A 7775-nucleotide genomic window follows, 5' to 3' on the forward strand; every position below is an offset into this window, starting at 1 on the left:
ACCTATAGTCTAGAACGCTCATACACAATTAGAAAAAAATCAAACCACTATTCTCTTCTGTGTTAACAATGATCAAATATTTGCACAAAGAGAATGGGAGAGGTTTAGAGGCATTTTAAACTTCACATAGCATAAACATTCCCAAGAATGTGAGCTGAGAACTAAGTGGTTGAAATGTCACAACTATAAATGCACTAGGGGTGTCTTAATCTTGCAGCCTCAGCTTCCCCATGTGGAATGTGGGGATAATACTGACCTGGCCCAAGTAAGAATAATCCTCTTACAGAGCAATCTTTTGTATGTTTCCCTTTTAGTTTGATGGGACTTATTAATTTGTGCATTTAAGATTGCAGCCTTTGCTAACCTACCTCACAGGGTTGTTGTGAAGCAAAATGAGAACCGAGTGTACACTGCACTGAGCCATTTGAAGGATACAGATGTGACACATAATGCTGAAGATGGGATAGTTTCAATCCAGAAAAAGGAATATTGCATTTTACTCAGACAGACTTAATATTTGTACCACATTGTGGAAAGTTTGGGGAATTATTCTGATCCTCACACCTGTGTTCATTCCAAAGGCTCATTCATTTTTATCTGTATACATTTTTAAAATATTATATGTTGTTACAGGACTGTGAAAAAGATGTGGTTAGAAATCTGTGCACTAAATATAGCCACAGCCTGAAATAAGAACCTGGGTGGTATTAGCAGCAGCCAGCCATAAAATCAACACCACCTTTCTCGATGGCCACACAAAGATTTTTCTTCTTCACTTTCCCCCACCCGCTTAATGCATTAGGATGTATACAATTTGCGGAGGTGACATATTTCAGGTATCTACAAGGGGCATGTAGGTTACGGGCACAAAAGGCCGGGTGAATCCTTGACATTTCTGCTCCAGCAAAAAATAATAAACACTTGTGTTTACTTTGGCATTACAAGATATACTTACTTTTTGCTTGTTTTTGTCCTCATGGGCTATGCTGAGCTATGAATGGCGGGAGGACAAGGGAGCACATTGTGGCTGGGTGGCTAAAGGCCAAGCAGTTGAAAAGTTATGGTTTTGATTAAAATTGACAAGTTAACACTGCTTAGTTTTATTCTTCTCATTTCTAATTGTTGTGGTTTTTTTTTTTTAATTCCCGCTTCAGAAACAGAGATTTGAGCTTTCATATCTGGCGTAAGAGGAGGGGGTCCTCAGTTTCCTCCAGACTATTCTAGTCTCTCTTGGTTGTTATTTTCCACTTTGGTGGTCAGGCAGCCCAGAGTGAGAAATCAGAACTTGTTCCATTATTCGGTTGAATATACATTAATATGTTACTTCAAAACAGGAGAATAAAATTTAAAACATGGCAAAAATTGTTTTATGGGAGGTGGATTAATGATGTCACATCTACAGCCCAATCAGCACTAGAGATGGAAGGATTTGTCAATTTTGTTTCTTTCAGTTTCTCATTTTTTCATTCTTAAATTCAGTCCTGCAGCAACTAGCAATTTGAAAAAAAATAAATCATGAAAATAATTCAGCATTTTAGTGTGAATTTCTCCTAAGACACATATTTGTATACAGTTTGAATAACGTATGCATTTTTGCTAGTGATTTCTCCTAATACAATGCACTTTAGTACATAATTTCCAGCAATAGATGCATTTTTGTAAATATTGTTTGGCTGGAGAACTCCCTTGAAAAATTCAGATAAGTGCAGATTTCGATGGTTATACTTGTTTTGGTGCTGTCATTGTTTTGAATGTATGAAATCGATTGTACTTTAATGAAACTGAATTGAAATCTCTTCCTTTCTTAACCAACTCTACACAAATGACTTCTGTAGAGTGAATTGGAACTCAGCTACACGGCTGCAAATAAAACATCTTAAATGTTTTGTAGAGTGACACTAGATGGCAAAAGTGAGCTATGCAAAATTCAATGTATTTTTCAAAAAAAAAATTTTTTTAAAGCATTTTCACAGCGTTTTCATATGTGTGTCAATTCCACCTTAGTTTCCCCTGAGCTTGATCCAGAAGATAAGATTGTTTAGAAATACAAACACAGTGCGTTGCACTTCCACAGTGGGTTGTTCATTGCTAAAATAATTGACATCTGAATATAATGCTTTTCTCTGCAAAGACGGACAATGAGGTCATGTCAAAACTATAAACGTATCTCTTTTATAGGCCAATTTGGCTTACCCTGAAGAATCATGGGAATTATAGGATTGTAGTCAACAAATGTCTACTCAAAGTAGACCCACTGAAATGAATGGACTTAAGTTAGCCATGGTCATTCATTTCAGTTGGTTTACACTGAGTGAATACGACCCATAGCTTGGTGGTGTGATGAAAACATAGCAAAGCTTATGTTAGGATTCCTTCCTTCCTTCCTTCCTTCCTTCCTTCCTTCCTTCCTTCCTTCCTTCCTTCCTATGATTTTTGAATGCCTAAAATCTTTTTCGCATTGTGTAGTTACATTAGTCTGCCCACCAAACCCAGCTACAAATGGACAGTTATTTATTTTCCAGTTAGCCGGTGAAGTCAAGGGCAGACAGAACAAACAAGGAGCTTTTCAACACAATGCAACGTAGACGAAAATATATAAACAATCCCAAACATTGATTTGAGTGAATAAACAAAGAAATGAGACCATGGCAAACAAGCAGAGAAACCCTATGGAAGACAAACGGGAGCCGCATCAACCGCACTTGTTTATTTTAAAATGTGCATGTATTTCACTGTGGGGACCAAGAGTTGATAGCTTTTTGATGGAAAGAGAGGTGCGGTTGTGTATTTCTGGCTTCTTTGGAGTGGAATGAAGCCATTTTAGAGGAATAATTTCATTGTTTACACACACAAAATTCTGTAAACCATTATCTGTGGATATTCCCAGACGAGTCACAAGGAAATGACTTCACTAGAGAAAATGGGAGTTTGTCCTGAGTCAGAAGTACTGAGCCCTCAGTTTTTCCTATCTGAGCTCTGTATTTGCTCAGCTAGGATTGTTCTAATGAAAACATGGCTGTCATCTTGGGCTTGGCCAGCGAGGCTTCAGAGGACAACTGGGCTTGTAAAAGCGTGGTTTTATCCATGTATATGTATGTGTGTGTGTGCGCGCACACACACTTGTAGAGCTTGGAAATAAATCTCAGGGGAACCTGAAGTAAACAAAACTCAGACCAAACAAATATTCCTGAATTTTAGTCAGAAAAATAAATCAAATGCTTTATATCTGAATCATTGCCTTGTTTTCAACAGCAAGGACTTCATGCTCCCCCTGGTGGGGAAAATGTGATACAAAAATATATATAAAATGTAGAAATGCTCCTGCTTTTGAGAGCTACAAGGAAATAAGATAAGATTTTCAAATTCATTTAAGTTTTCTCCCCACAATGCCCTTCTAAAGTCTCAGGAAGGGCTTTGACCGAAGGATATAGTGGTGGTTGGCCTATTTATTATCATTGTGTATTACTCTTTCATGGATCACTGCCTTGTCGTGGCAAAGGGGCTTGAATAACTCAGAGAAACAAGAAGATCAAATCTATCCATTCTGAAGGAAATCAGCCCTGAGTGCTCACTGGAAGGACAGATCCTGAAGCTGAGGCTCCAATACTTTGGCCACCTCATGAGAAGAGAAGACTCCCTGGAAAAGACCCTGATGTTGGGAAAGATTGAGGGCACAAGAAGAAGGGGACGACAGAGGATGAGATGGTTGGACAGTGTTCTCGAAGCTACCAACATGTGTTTGACCAAGCTGCGGGAGTCAGTGGAAGACAGGAGTGCCTGGCGTGCTCTGACCCATGGGGTCACGAAGAGTCGGATATGACTAAATGACTAAACAACAACATTGTTTATTAAATTCATATACTGAAGATCACACGGTGGGTTACAGCACAATTCTTTAGGGTAGAGAAGCCACCGGCAAATTTAAAAGCTACCCCCAGCTGAAATATGAGAACAAAAGAAGTCTCTTGACCTAGACCAATAGTACAGGGAATGATTGAGTTCTTGCTTGGTTGCATTTCCACCAGAAGCAGGCAACGTCCCATCTGAAGCAAACACAGAGCCTTTGCCACCTTTGCCGCCCTGATCACACAGAAGGGGAACAGTAAGTACTGCCCTTACCCTCAAATCCATGGTGCATAGTACCCAAGGCTGGTCCAATTATTTTTGGCAGAAAATGCCTCAGGGTCTCTTCCCAGTAATAAAACTACAGCAGTAATAAATGAAATCACAATTTGCTACCATTGCATCCAAAATCAGCTGCCTGGGCAACAAACTCACTCCACCTAGTGGTGTGATCAGCCCTTCTAGTATATCACAGCATGATTCATCATGAAATACCTCTTACCCTGACCTTTGACACCTGAAATGTGTGTTTTCAGGACCCACCCTAGTCCTATGACGGTCATTTAACTGTTTTTTTTTAATACTGAACTTTAAATTGTTGTAATGGGACGTACTGGTGAAGGGTGTGTCAGAAATGAGGTGGCAGTGATTATGACAATATTTTATATGCAAGCAGGTCCTGCTATTTGTATGCTTGCTATGCGAAAGGTCACTTATCCAAACATAATTATCCCCAAACTCTACTATACACTCCAGGTTCTGATTCTGATATCCAAACAGACAGTTGGCCCACTTCCTTAATTTCATGCTTGTTTCTGCTTTGCTGGTCGGCGGCAGCCATTTTGGGGCAGAAGCCATTCAGGGAGGGGAAGATTGGGTGAAACAGAGAGCAGGAGCTATTGGAAAAATAAGTTCCCCCCTTTGTCTCTCTTTGTTGGTTGGCTGTAGACATTTCAGGAAGAAACCATTGGAGGGGAAAGTGGGGGTGGGGAGATTGGAGCAATCCCGAATTAGGAATGTTCCCATAGAAATCAATGGACACCGTGGGCTCGTTATCCAAACACTTGTCTACCAAATGATTGTGGGAATGGATTGTGTTCAGTAAGCAGGACCTGCATGTACAGCGCATTTAAAGTTACATCACACATAATATCTCTGTTATTTGTACAACAGACCTGTAATTATCTCCATATTGCCAATTGATGGCAGTGGAGAGAAGACAGAGGCTGAGAAACTGATGGCATACCTACAACTCCTAGTAAATTTGTGCCTACAGTAAGATTTGAGTCAGGGGCTTGGGAGCTCACTACACCCGTTTTCATTGGATTGTGGTTTCTTGAGTGATATGCATATAGCTTCTTTCTGATAGCCTCTAAGAAACCCTGCACGTCTTGTCAAGTTTCTCAAACTTTGCAATTGTATAATTTTATGATTCATGCAAAACATGTGCTCTAACTACCCAGTCCTTTCCCTGTCTCAGAATCCTATTTTTCCTGGAATGTGCCTTTCCTAAGGGAGGCCAACCCCACATTTTGAGAATCGCTGCATCAGGTCTGGAGATCATGGTAGTTCTTGTGCAAGAACATGTAATTGAAACCTATTTGGTCTGGTGTGAGCCAGCCAGCATGTTCTATATTTATCATTATTCTGTCTTCAGTCTTGGGGGACTGAGACAAGGGGAGGTTATGGAATTGTCTATTCCTGTTTTGTTTCCCCATCAACTTCTTCCATTGTCCTAGCTTGAGCGCATCCTCCCTATGGGATAATTGTCTCCATGTGCCAGTTCGTGTTCCTTTTAAAAACAGTGTCTTGTTTGCATTCCCCAACTACTAAATGTTAAAGAGCATTGATTTCGGGAGACTGCCATGTTTAGAGTCACTGTGTCAGCTTTCATATATTTTTGTCCCAACAGCCGGACCAAAGGCCAAAGTATATAAACGGAAGTTGAATAATTTTGTTTTTTGTAGGGAAGAAAGCAGAGGGAAGGGTGGAAAAACAGAATACTCATAGTCATTAACAAACATTTCCCATGGCATTTCAAAAATCTGCAGTAGAGAGATGTCTGGGGAGGGTGAAACCTCTTTGTTAACAAAGCAGTTATTTGATATCTCCATATTTCTCTCATAAGAAATCACATTAGAGCCCTGATCTATAGTATGTAGAGGAATATGGCTGGCTGATGAAAGTAAGAGAACAAGTAGGGCATTGTTGCGTTACTATCTGGCTGTTTGCCTGCACAAAAAATACATTTCTCCTCTCTCTCTGATATGTCATTGGCTAGTTCAAATATTCCTCCTTTAGGGCAAAATTAAGTAATGCTACAGTTCTGTAACAGATTTCCGCTTGTGCAACAGAACGTCTTTCCCCTCTCCGCTACAGCCCTCCTATCATAGCTGTCAACTTTTCCCTTTTCTTGCGAGGAATCCTATTCTGAGTAAGGGAATTTCCCTTAAAAAAAGGGAAACGTTGACAGCTATGCCTCCTATTCAGCTGCAAAATCTGCTCGAGGGTGGGTGATGAAACATTAACACATTTTGGGGGCACAGGGAAGAAAGAGAAAGAGGAACTTCCATTGCACTTCATCGTGCACCAAGGTGAATACAACCTTATGGGCCGTATCCAAATAAAACTCTCACCAATTGAGTTTTTCACCCCTCCCTGCTTAATCCGATCTAGGTGTTCTCTCAAACCTCCAGAGCAGATTTGGGGAAGTTGTGAGGTGCACACAGAGGGACAAAACTAGGGACGGTTCCGCTGCAAAAGCATAAATCCTTGTACTGATGTTAGTTGGGTGACATCCTATGTCTCTAGTGGTGATAAAAAGTGCAGAACTGATGCTGTGACCAGTGCTTTGCACTTCTGAGAAATGTTTTAAATGTCTGCTTTTATCGTTATTTTTTTGAAATGAACGTTTCATACTATTTTATGCAAATCACTTAGAGGTTTTCTTTTTGATAAAGCGGTATAAAAAGCTTGCTAAATAAATAAATAAATAAATATCAAACACCACAGTTGTAAAGAGCAGCAATGATATAAAAACAAAGAATAGGAGATCATTGTGGCAAAGTCTTGGTGACAGCTCATATCTGTGTACTTCCTTGTGTAAGCCCTTTGATGTTTTCGTCATTCATCGTGGTCTTGTTTCCACATGCCATTTCTACCCACCAGGCAGCACTAAGTACAGTGCAGCTGCCCAGCACTGGTGGGCTACACTTCCAAGAAAATATAAGTCCTACCGTCCATCAAATTTAAAAATAGGAGATGCTGCATCCCCTTTTCACTCCAATTCCTGCCCATTTTAGGATTGCTTTCAATATATCTCCATGCTGATCCTTCTACTGCTGGCCCATGTGGTTGAACATGGAAGCACCATGGGCTCTGTGGTTCATGGTAGCGAGTGCTGGAACATCAAAATGGAGAGCCAGTTGGTGGTCCTGCACTAAGGTTAAGGCCTAATTCTACAATGAATTAAAAAAGGTATTAAAATATAATTTTAGCAAAAAAACAGAGGCATTTTTATTGGGGTTAATTGGCGAGGAAATTCACAAAAAGCTGTAAATTTGTTTATGTACGCCACAACGGCTGCAAGAATCCTCCTGGCTCAAAGATGGAAGCAGCAAGAACTCCCCACCCTGGATGACTGGAAGATAAAGATGGTAGAATTCATGGAACTGGCGAAGTTGACGGGGAAAATCAGGAATCGACCCGATGAAAGGTTTCAAAAGGACTGGAGCAAATTTATTTATTATTTGAAAGAAAATTGTAAACATTTGAAATTGTTTGTAGCTTTAACATGAAATGTTTGGTAATGTGGAATTAAGGAGCTAATTTACAAGCTAGAGGGTGATTCTAAAAGTTGATATAAGGTAAAGAAGTGACTATTGAAATGCGATAGATACGTTATAGTTATAGGGATGACAGAAAAGAGGGAG

The sequence above is a fragment of the Podarcis raffonei genome, chromosome 2 (genome assembly GCF_027172205.1).
Source record: "Podarcis raffonei isolate rPodRaf1 chromosome 2, rPodRaf1.pri, whole genome shotgun sequence".
In the NCBI taxonomy this organism is placed as follows: domain Eukaryota; kingdom Metazoa; phylum Chordata; class Lepidosauria; order Squamata; family Lacertidae; genus Podarcis; species Podarcis raffonei.